Below are 11,954 nucleotides of genomic sequence, written 5' to 3'. Positions count from 1 at the left end.
TTATTGTTTTTCTTATGGTAGGTTTTTTTCCCTGTCATATCATGGTTTGCATTTATGTTATCAAGAGTGTCAATCCTTTATTGCTTCTGAATTCTGAATCAGAGGAAAGTTCTCCGCCATGTTTTCTTCTGGTACTTGTAGAGCGTCTTTTAAATCTCTAATACATTTAAAGTGTATTTCAATGCTCAGTGTGAGGAATGACCCCATTTTGTCTTTGTTTGAGGCCATCCAGTTTTCCCAACATTTTTAAAAAGTCTATCATTTTTCCCCACTGGTTTTCATATATAATTGAATCTATTTCTGATCTGCTGCTCCATTTATTCATGTACATGAACCACCTTCTTTTAATTACATAGATTTATAATGTTTGTATTATCAACATGAGCTAGCTAATCCATTCTCTATTTTCCTTCCTTATTTGACTGTTCTTTCTTGTTTTCCAAATAAACTTTTTAGTTAACTTGTCTAGTTGATTATAAAAAATAAAAAACCTGATGACATTTTTATTAGGGTTGCACTACATTTATAAACTAAGTTAAGAAGGATTGACAACTTTATTATGTTGAATTTTCCTATCCAAGAACATAGTATGCCTTTCCCTCTGTTCAAGTTTACTTTTGCAGTTTGGGGAGAACATTTATAGTTTTCCTCATGTAGATTTTTATTATAGGCCTTGTTAAATATACACCTATGTATTTTCTTTTAATTCCTTTTTTGTTTGTTTCAATTCCATTCCCTTCTTTTAGCTATTAAAGGTAGAGTCTTCCTTCATTATATGTACAAAATAGTGTTTACTTTTATGCCAAAAATCTTATTTTATATGCTGATTTTGTCCTGATACTCTATGATATTCTTTTATTAGTTTTTAAACCAATATGCTTAATATTTCTATTCATTCAATATAATCTAAAAATAAAGATTATTTTGCTTTCTTTCCAATTTTTATTACTAATCAAACTTCTTGTCTCCAATTTTCTCTATTTTATAGTTTTCCCCTTTGTAATTTTATGTATCTGTGCTTTTATAAAATTTCTTTCTCAGTTATATTATCTAGTGGTTTGCTATTTTGTTGACTTTATAAATGGCAAGTTTTCTTGTTGTTTCTGAGTTGTTCCACATTTTTCTTGTTTCTTTCTTATTAACTTCTGCTCTTATCTTTATTTATTGGGGGTCTTTGTTTGTTTTGTTTTGTCTTACTTTGTTTTGTTGAGACAGAGTCCTGCTATGTTGCCCAGGCTGTCAACTAGAACTCCTGATCCTCCGGCTTCACCCTCCCAAGTCAGTGGGACTACAGGTGTCCACCATGGTGCCCTGTGGGAAGCCATCCTTATTTAGCAGAATCAGACCAGGTTGAGCCATGGGACGCAGAGGCCTGGCTTCTAGGAACTGCCGGGAAGGATGTGGCGCTGCATGGAAGTAGTTCCCTGTCTCTTCTGGAATTTTCCCCCTAAGAGAATGGCTTCCCTAACTCCTCCCTATCCTGTCCATCACAGAAGAAGCTCCTCCCGGTCCTTGCTCCCTTTACCTGTATATTATAAATAAAGAAGAGTTGGGCAACTCCATGTTGTAAGAGGCCAGAGCTGATATGGCCAGAGCTGTCATGTCCCCTCTCATATAAAAGGAGTATTGGTTCTTGTGTGTTCATTGAGTAGATAAGTTTTTTGGGTAATAGATAGAAAAACCGCCAACATCCTCCTCTAGCAGTTAGCCCTTTCCTCCTCCGCTTGGGACATGGCAGAGAGGACCCCCACAGTGCCCTGCTCTGCTTTTCTCTTTATTAATCCTCCCCCTTTGTTGTTATTATTACTAGTATTGCTTTAAGGGGATTTTAATCTATCTTTTTCATTGTTTATCAAAACAGGTATTTTGAAGGTTATGAAAGTTACTTAGATAATTTCTGTAGCCTGAAAGTCAATTAATATCATTAATTATGGCTGTTTTGCTCATTTCTATTTTATTGCACCATAATTGAACAATATAACCTGTAGTATCTCTTCTCTTGGGAGTTGATCAATGCCTTCTTTGTTATTTAGACGTGGTACACTTTTTTCTCTCTCTCCAGTACTGGGAATTGAACCAGAGGTACTTTAACACTGAGATACATCCCCAGTCCTTTTTAAAATATTATTTTGAAACAGGCTCTCATTCAGTTGCCCAGACTGGCTGCAAACTTGAACTCCTCCTAGCTTAGCCTCCTCAGCAGCTAAGATTACGGATGTGTGTCACTGCATCCAGATCGTCATGGTGAACTTTTATACATGTTCCACATGCATCTGAAAGCAAAGTTTATTCTCTCTTATCTATGTTAAAAATTGAATATCTATAAGATGTCTTAACAATTACATCATTTAGATCTTCTATATCCATACTGACATTTTCATGCACCTAGTCAGAGATTGAGAAGTATGTTGAAACCACTTTTTCCTGGCATAATATTTCACCTGTCTCCTTGTTGCTATGATATTGCAAATGTAAACATTAGTAACTTGTATTTAAACTGTGGATTGTAACCTTTTATATTGCAAAATCTTCTTTTTCTCGTTCAATGCTTTTAGCTCTAAAATTCACCTTGTCAAATATCTTAGCAAGCCAGCCCTATTTTTTTTATATATCTTTGTTTATATTCTAAACGTCTATGTAAAAGTTTATCTCCTGTATACGACACAAGGTTACATTTTGCTTTGTTATGCAGTCTCATTTTTATTTTAATAAGTGAGTTATGCCCATTTGCATTGACCAATATATTCAATGTATTTAGCTTCAGTTGGTCATATTTGTGTGTTTGTGTGTGTGTGTGTGTGTGTGTGTGTGTCCTCACATATTCAGTCTTTAAATACATGGTCTATTTTATTTGTACTCACCCCTTTCTTTGGCATATCTTTGATATTTTGGAAGGTTCATATATATATATAATATATACAATTATTAATATGTAATTACTATGTATATATAATATTATATTTTATTTTATTTATTTATTTTTGGTACCAGGGATGGAACTCAGGGGCACTCAACCACTGATCCACATCCCCAACCCTATTTTGTACTTTACTTAGAGACAGGGTCTCATGAGTTGCTTAGCACCTCACTTTTGCTGAGGCTGACTTTGAACTTGTGATCATCCTGCCTCAGCCTCCTGAGCTGCTGAGATTACAGGTGTGCACCACTGCACCTGGCTAAGTTTATATTTTTTATGGTTACTTTATTTACTAATGTGATCAGTTTTCTCTCTCCTTTCATTCTCTATTGTTATTGGCTATTGATCAACTGTACACATGATTGAAATTAGCTGGTAAACACTCCTCCCATTCCTTCCTTTCCCCTGGTATTTAACTGGAAATGTCCTTCTGTTCCTAATTTTTATCTATAAGGCAATAAATGAATTTATTTTACTTATACTAAAACTTTCCCTGATTATTCCTCAAACCCTTTGTAATTGGTCTAGCTACATTGTCAGAGCATACAACCATGATATATTTTAAAATCTCTCTCATAAGCATTATGTAATATTAATTCAACACATTACTATATATTCACTGCTCTTCATCCAGTCCCACTGATCCTTTTATTTGCCTGAAGCTTGTTTTTTAGTTGTGTCTTCATGAAGCCTCAGGGAAAGCACATTCCAAGTAGTTTTGCATAATTCTCACAGTTTGTCCTTGACCCTTATAATGAAATGTGTTTGACAAGGTATGATATCTCTGGCTCATATTTCAACTCTTGACTTTCTTAAATGTGTTACTGCGTGGTCTGCCGAAACAGATCTGACAAGTCTTGTACATACAGATTTCTTTTCCTTTATCAATGACTTCATCTCTTTGTTTGGATGACCCAAGGATTGTCCCCTTTTCTTTAAAACCCATAATTTTAATGGAGTAAGTCTTCAGTAATTTTTCCCAGATTTGCAGTATTACCTTATTATTACCTTTCAATAAGTTGATTCGAGTCGAGAATTTTTTTCTTGAATCATAATTTTGACTTTTTTTTTTCTATTCCATTGCTTGTTTTGGTTCTTTCTTTGGGGACTCTTAATATAGATGTGTTGGATTTTTCTTGCCTGTTCTTTATAGACATCGCCTTTTCTTCAATCCTTTAAATTTCTTTGCTCTCTTTGTATTTTGAAGTTTTTTTCTTCAACTTCTCTTAAGGTATTATCTAATACATTTATTTGCTCTTAGGTTTCTTCTAGTTCAAATTTCAGCACTGAACCTAACATTTAAAAAAGATTGTGGAACCAACCTAGATGTCCTTCGATAGATGAATGGATAAAGAAACTATGGTATATATACACAATGGAATATAATTTAGCCATAAAGAAGAATAAAATTATAGCATTTACAGGTAAATGAATGGAGTTGGAGAATATCATGCTAAGTGAAATAAGCCAATCCCAAACAACCAAAGTCCAAATGATTTCTCTGATAATTGGATGATGATACATAACGGGGGATGGGAGGTAAGGGAAAAATGGAAGAAGAATGGATTGTGTAAACAGAAATGAGGGGTGGGGAGGGGGCGGGGAAAGGAAAGATAATAGAATGAGACAAACATCATTACCATATGTACATGTATGATTATGCAAATGGTATGACTATACGATAGTTGTACACCATTTGTGCACAATGAATCAAAATTTTTAAAAAATTTTTGAAAGGCTAATTTCCAATTCTTTGCTTTCTATCTTCCCTCTTTCTAATTTTTTCTCTAATTACCTCTTTTCTGAGTTTTTCTAATTCTTATTTGTGTTGCTATTATCATCAATGTCAATCATCTGTGATTTTCTTCCAAATCTATTATTCCAGATGTATTATTTGCTTCTTAATTTCTCTCAGCCCATTTTAGAAATATTAGGTTACAGTTTGTACCTGCCTTGCAGCCTATTTCTGGGGTTCTCTCCCTGTCTGTAAAGACACCATTTTATTCATTTTTTCTTTTTGCTTATTACTAACTTTAAATCCTTCTCTGTTGCTCCTGCTAATGTGAGATGTATGTCCTCACACTTTCAGAATGATAGTGAGGGCCTAACACTACACTCTGTGGAAACCTCTTCCATCTGCTGTTATTTTAAAGAGGTTTTATTTCCAGGAGGGATTTAAAAAGCATGGCCTCATACTTTCTGAGATCAACCTCCTTTGCTCCTCTGCCCTACTCTTGGCTACAATTTCTCTTTTCTTTGCTTTACCTCTAAGTTCTAAATGCATTCGCTCCTCAATACAGGGTTTTGTCCAAAAATCAAATATCAGTTGGTCAGTTCCAAGAGCCTGACAGTCACGCCATCTGTCATCAGACCTGACATGGCCTCCTTTTGCTCACCTTCGGTGGAGTTCTAGAATGCCCCTTCCATGAGCGCATTGATATTCTCAGTCAACCATTGTGCTTTTCAATGAATAGTATCGAAGATCTGGACTTCCCCATCATGCAAGTCCATCATAAGTCTCAACTCCCTCCTTCTGCTTCCTGCTCAGCTTTGGTGATGTCACACAATTCTTTTTGCTCTCAGACTTTTACACAGTCATATCTTACCCATACTTCTCTAGGACATCTAGGAATAATAAAAGTTAAGAGTTGGCAAAACTTTAAATAAAACATACTTTTTACCTGTACTGGTAAGGGCTGAGTTAATTTTCTAAATGTAATTGTTTTTCACTGAAATTTTTAAATTTTTATTATTTTTCTCATAGAAAAAATTAGGACTAATGACATTGTGAAAGTTATGCCTTTTTTTTTTTTTTTTTTTCCTTTTTTGTGATGCTGAGGGTCAAACCCCAGGTCTTACACATGCTTGGCTAGTGTTCTATGACTGAGCTACACCCCTACCCCCAAATTATGCATTTTTTAAAAAATCACTCTGTCTTATACCATGTGACAGAACCTTTTTTTTAAACTTTTTGTAAAGTACAAAGTACATAAAAAGATCCCATAAGTAAAGTTTCACATACTCAATTGGCTCTAAATGTATTTTTTAACATTCTATGTACTGAGATGTGGATGCTATGGAGGCTTGAGGAATGCTGATGATATTAAACTCTTTAGTTCTCTATATGTCCATTCTTTTTTAATGTTTTGGATTTTCTCTAACTCTGACATTTCACCTTCCCTCCCCCCCGAAAACCAGCCATTTCTTCCAGCATATGTGCAAATCCCAATCCCAGTATAATACTAATATTTAGCCATTGGCAATAGTGTCAAATTAAATGAGTTGCCTCATTAATGTACTTAGAACAGTTATTAGACATTATACCACATGCATGTTAGCTGCCATTACTGTGAGAATGTTTATCATCTGTATTGTTTTTATCAAGGGAATACATATTCTAGCCCCTTCCACTTGATCTTCTAATGCAGTGTTTTAGAAGATAGCTGACTTGTTTGTGTCCCAAATATGTTCTATTGTCAAATAAATGAAAAAACTCTAAAGGGAGATAATATTTCCCCAGCACACTGTGGTTCACTGATAGTGATATCTAAAGCACAGTCCCTGTGTTCACCCCACTTTCTTCCATTCACCTCCTCTCCTGCCATGCTGCCCCAAGAGTTGTCAACACTAGCAGTTTGCTCTCAGAGTTTCCATATCCAAGCTCAGTACTGACCTCAGAGGCAAATGTCAGCATACATCTCTTTGCCTCAAGGGAAACAATGGATAGAAGAGACACAGATGATTTCTAGGTTTAGTTGTTTTTAAAAAATGGAATTTGTACTGATGTCTGTAATTTACTACAAAACGTTTCATATAATCAATGTAATATAATGTTTGACCAGCTTAGGCTTTAATTCTAAGGATGGTTAGTTGCCATGATATCCAGAAGGCACAGTTCATGGGTGGTCACCTCCAGGAAAGCCATGTTCCACAGTGTCAGTTAGACACTGAGGCTCCCAGTATCTGAATCAACAAGCTACTTTGCTTACTGAGCATCCTCAATATCAAAATGGGTTTTATTGGTTAAACTATTGAATATCATCATGTCTATTAGAAATGTGTCCACTGACAAAATCAGAAGTATTAAGATATGGAAATCAGCCAATGAAGTTTAGAAACCCTCTTGCAGGAACCAAGTCTGAAAATCCAATGAATCCTGTGCTCTAAATGATTAGGAGAGAAGCTTGATTACAGCAATTAGTTTCAGAGGATTTCTGATTTCTTGATGCCTACTGCAAAGTCTTATATTTGGAATATCATGCTTAGAGTGTATCTTTCATAAAAGATGTGGCCAGTGTAAAAAAAAGAATGAGAACTTAGACTTCATCAAACATACAGGACAGGTTACAACAGCTATTTTGTTTTTACTGGCTAACAAGTGGCAGTATAATAAATGTAGAGGGACAGAATCTCTTCTGAGATGCTTTTTCATTACACGCTTGTAGAAAGTTTGTAGGGAGTGGTTAATCCTAGATACCTCAAATTTCTCTGGTAGCTATTGCTACCTACCAAAAGATTTAAAAAAAAAAAAAAAAAAAAAGAAAAAATGTTAAGAGTTCTACATTAATTAAAGTATTACTTTTGGAGGTGGTAAGTTGCCTGATAGTCAAGAAATTCAAAAAGACACTGAATCTTGGCTGCATTTTGATGACTAAAAAGGTATTAGCTAGACAGTTGTCAAAATGCCTTTTTTAAAAAAAGATAAAACAGATATTATTTTAGAGTCGCTCTAGGTTTATATGGTAACTGAAAGTACAGAGAGTTTTTATCTACTCTATACCCAGTATCATTGTTGGTAACAGAATACCTGAAACTGAGTGATTTATGAAGAATAAAAATTGACGTGCAATTGTGGGAGCTGCGAAGTCCATGATCCAAGGGCCACATCTGGGAAGGCCTTCTTCCTGCATTCTCACATGGCAAAAGGCAAGAGGAAGAGAAAGACAGACAGACAGACAGACATAGAAAGAGAGGGAGGAAAGACCAGACTTTCCATTTTACAAGGCTCTATTCCTTCCATAAAGGCATTGATCCATTCATGAAGGCAGAGACACCACGGCCTAACCAGATCTCTTTAGGTCGGCTAGTTCCATCTCTTTGGACCTGAGGTGAGGTGGATCATCATGGCTGAAGGGCCAGTGGAGGAAAGCTAATCACTTCCCAACACTGTTGCATTAGGGACTCAGCTTCTCACATATGCCTTTGGGGCAACATATTCAGAACATAGCACTGTTCCCCGTTGTTAATGTCTTACATCTGTGTGATACATTTCTTATAAAATTAAGATATTATTAACAAAAGTCCACAGTTTATTTAGATTACTTTATTTTTTGCCTAATGCCCTTCATCTGCTCTGGGATCCCAAACAGAACACCACATTGCCTTTAGTTGTCTCGTCTCTTTGGTCTTCTCTGTGCTATAGCAATTTCTCAGGCTTTCCTTGTTTTTGATAACCTTGATAATTTTGAGGAGTACTGGTCAGGTATGTTGTAGGATACAGCACTACTGAAACTTGTGTGCTGTTTTTCTCAAGGACAGACACCAGTAATGGGTTATGGGGAGGAAGATCCTAGAAGTAAAGTGGCATTTTCACCCCATTATATCAAAAATATGAGTGGTCAATGTGATTTATAACTATTGACCTTAGCCTTGATCACCTGGGTGAGGCATTATTTTTCAGGTTTCTCCACTGTAAAATCGTTCTTCCTTTCCCTTTCCATTTTCACACTGCAATCTGAAAGGAAGTCACTATGTGCAGCCCATACCTAAGGAATGGGGGCTATGCTCCTTTTGCTTGAGGGGAGAGTTTCTTCATAAATTATTTGGAATTGTTCTCCTTGGAGCCAAAGTGCCTTTTAACTCAAGCTCTTATGATTTTGTGAATTAGCTTTAGAATCCTGACACCTTCATAAATGTTCTTCCTGCTTTTAAATGATTTGCAACACTTAATAATTTTCTTTACGTAATTATCAGCAACATCAAGATTTTGTATTTCACCATTTACTTCATGCTAGGAAAAATATTATAAGACTAAAGAAATGACTAAATTTTAACATAATGTAAAACATTGATCTCTCTATTGGTAATTCCTGAGGTTGAGGGCAGCATCATTAATAAAAACCATGGAGTACCCCACAAAAGCAGTCAGATTCTGGGGAAAACAATTATGCAAGACACTTACTTGTTACTACAAGGCAATTTAAACTATCCAAAGACATAAAAATAGAAAGAAATCAGCAAGTGGTATTTTCTTTTGTTTTTGTTTTAGGAACAAGAATTCAACTATGATCACTCTATAAATTTCCAGCACTTAAGAAAACATAGTAAACTACTAATTTGGAGGCAGAAACCCAGTATTTAACCATGGAGACACAAGCCTGTACAATAGCTGGATGTTCTATAAATATCTCTTCCTTTTTGCACCAAGACAGTCAGTGGAGAGCCCTCCATGAGAGCAGCATAGGGAAGGTCAAATGTCAAGAGTCCAATCGTGAATTCCAAGGGGAGAAGACAAAATCCCACGAAGTCTGGAGTTTGCAGATGTTTGCTTCATGCCAAAAGACACCAGAAGCTATGAGAGGAAGTCTGAATAAGCAGAAGAATGTTATTTTCAGAGAAATGATTATTTCAGACCTGAACATTAAATGCTCCCATTCTCCTGGAGAAGAGGCTAAAGTAAAGTTAAAATAATGTTCTATGATCTCAAAATCGTACTCTTGCATAGATCATTCACAATCAAGCACGGGGTGACTGGGTCAAGTTAGGATAAAGAAGACAGTATAGTTCTCCTTCACCTATTTTTTTAAAGTATTTCCTGTCATTCTTTCTTCTAAAATTAGAATAGAATGAATATTTGTATATAAAAAATAAAAATTTAAATAAGATTTAATACCTTAGCCAAAAATGCAAAAATTATGGTGTTTAGAATAAGTGTGTGTATGTGTGTGTATGGTGTTGGAAATATTCAAAATACATGTTTTTTGTTGTCTGCTTAAGGTAAGTTCAGGCAGGGGAGTTACAGTGTAATCATAATAGAATCTATTTTTTGTTAGCACTTTACAATTGGAAGAGATTTTTGACTTTGTTCTATGTAGATTCCAACTCTACAGATTAGTAAAAGGATGTTATTATTATTATTCTCATTTTACAGAGGAGAAGACAGCTCCAGTGATATTAAATGACTTGTTCAGGGTTTTGGAACTGGACCCCAACTCAGCAGGAACTCAATTCTTTGAATTACTGCTCCTGGAACTTTTTCACTACACTGTCCTGCTTTTCCTTACATGTGTATAAACTGAACTTGTCCCAGGCAAAAAGTGTGGTCTCTTAATTGTGGAGATACTGATCCCAGTTCATTAGAATACAAGTAAATATATATATATATATGCACACACACATGTACCTGCTCCCCTTAATATTAACAATGCTGCCTTCACAAACACCATTAAGAACCATTACATCTTCTCCATACCAGTCAAAATCTTGACAATCTTTAAGTAGTTTATTTTAAGTAAATGAACATTGCTATTTATTTCTGAACATAAATGTGATGAGTTTTCATCACTGTGACAAAAACATCTGACAAGAACAAATGAGAGGAGGAAAAGTTTACTTTGATTCACAGTTTTAGTAGTTCAGTCCATGGTCGGCTAGGTCCATCACTTTGGACCTGAGGTGAGGTGGATCATCATGGCTGAAGGGCCAGTGGAGGAGAGCTAATCAGTTCAAGTTGAGCCAGAAAGAGAAAGGGGGCAGGGTGCTGCAGGGAAGATGAATTCTTCCAGGGCAGGCCCCCCCTCCCCAGTGACCCACTTCCTCCAGCCACACTCCAACTGCCTACACTTACCACTCAGTCCAAACTAAGATGGGCTGATTCAGTCACAGCTCTTATAATGTACTCATTGTACCTCTGAATATTCCTGCATTAACACAAGAGTTAAGTGCTTAAGTGTACCCACACCATAACAATAAATATTAAAAATGCTTTTTAAAATGCCCTCTATGCTCCAGCCCCCATATACTGTTATAACTTTGAGGAGCATGCTAAACTTCCCTTCCATTACCTCTCTCAGTGGAATTCAGGTTTCCTCCTTTTGCTAAGAAAAAATAAAATTGAAAGTAGAGCCCACTTATCTGAATACGTACCTAGCACATGTGTTTAGTTTGATGCATTGAAGGCAAAATCAAGAAATAGTAAAATACTACAAACCTTCTTTATTGAGACATGTTGAAAAAAATCCTTAATCCATTTTGCTTTCCAAAATATCTAGAAGTTAGGAATGTTTGTAACATGCAAAATGATGTTGGGAATTAAAGTAATTTTCCAGATAATTTAAATTCAAAAACTTCCTTCCCCTCATTTTGCTGTGGCATTTTGGCCCAAATTAGCCAGGTGGTCATTTCTATTCTGTGCCTAACTTTGGAACCTGAAGAGCTTGTACCTTTGCAAGTAATTGATACATGTTGAGCTCAGACCACATTCTGGCTAACTCAGCACACACTTGCCTGGCATGGTTCCCTCCCCGAAAAGAACAACTTTTGGTTTCTCCAGCTTCCTAACCCAGTCATCTGAGAAGAAATTGAGGGTGAAAAAACCCCTTCCTGGGTCGTCTTTAGAAGCATGAAAGAACTTCTTATGGTGTACTCCCTGAGATTTTGCCTGAGCTCTCCTGACTCAAACAGAGATTCCATCTTGTTGCATAAATATGTGAATATATGTGTACACAAACACACACACACACACACACACACACACACACACACACACGCATGACTTCATACACCTCACATTCTGTATTAGTGAATCACTGTTGATATTTTTCTCCATTTCTTTTTTGTAGATTTTTTTTGGGTCCTACTCTCTTTTCATCTTTACATTTTCATTGTCTGCTGATAAATAACAATAGCTAACAACAGTGAGTATTTACAAAGTGCTGTAAACACATTAATGTCTTTAATCCTCACAACATCTCAATTGGGTGGGTGAGTTCGATTATAAAGCCCATTTTACAGATGGTGAGATGGAGGCATAGAGGAT

Source organism: Sciurus vulgaris (assembly GCF_902686455.1).
Source record: "Sciurus vulgaris genome assembly, chromosome: 4".
NCBI lineage: Eukaryota > Metazoa > Chordata > Mammalia > Rodentia > Sciuridae > Sciurus > Sciurus vulgaris.
This window is presented reverse-complemented; position numbering follows the sequence as displayed.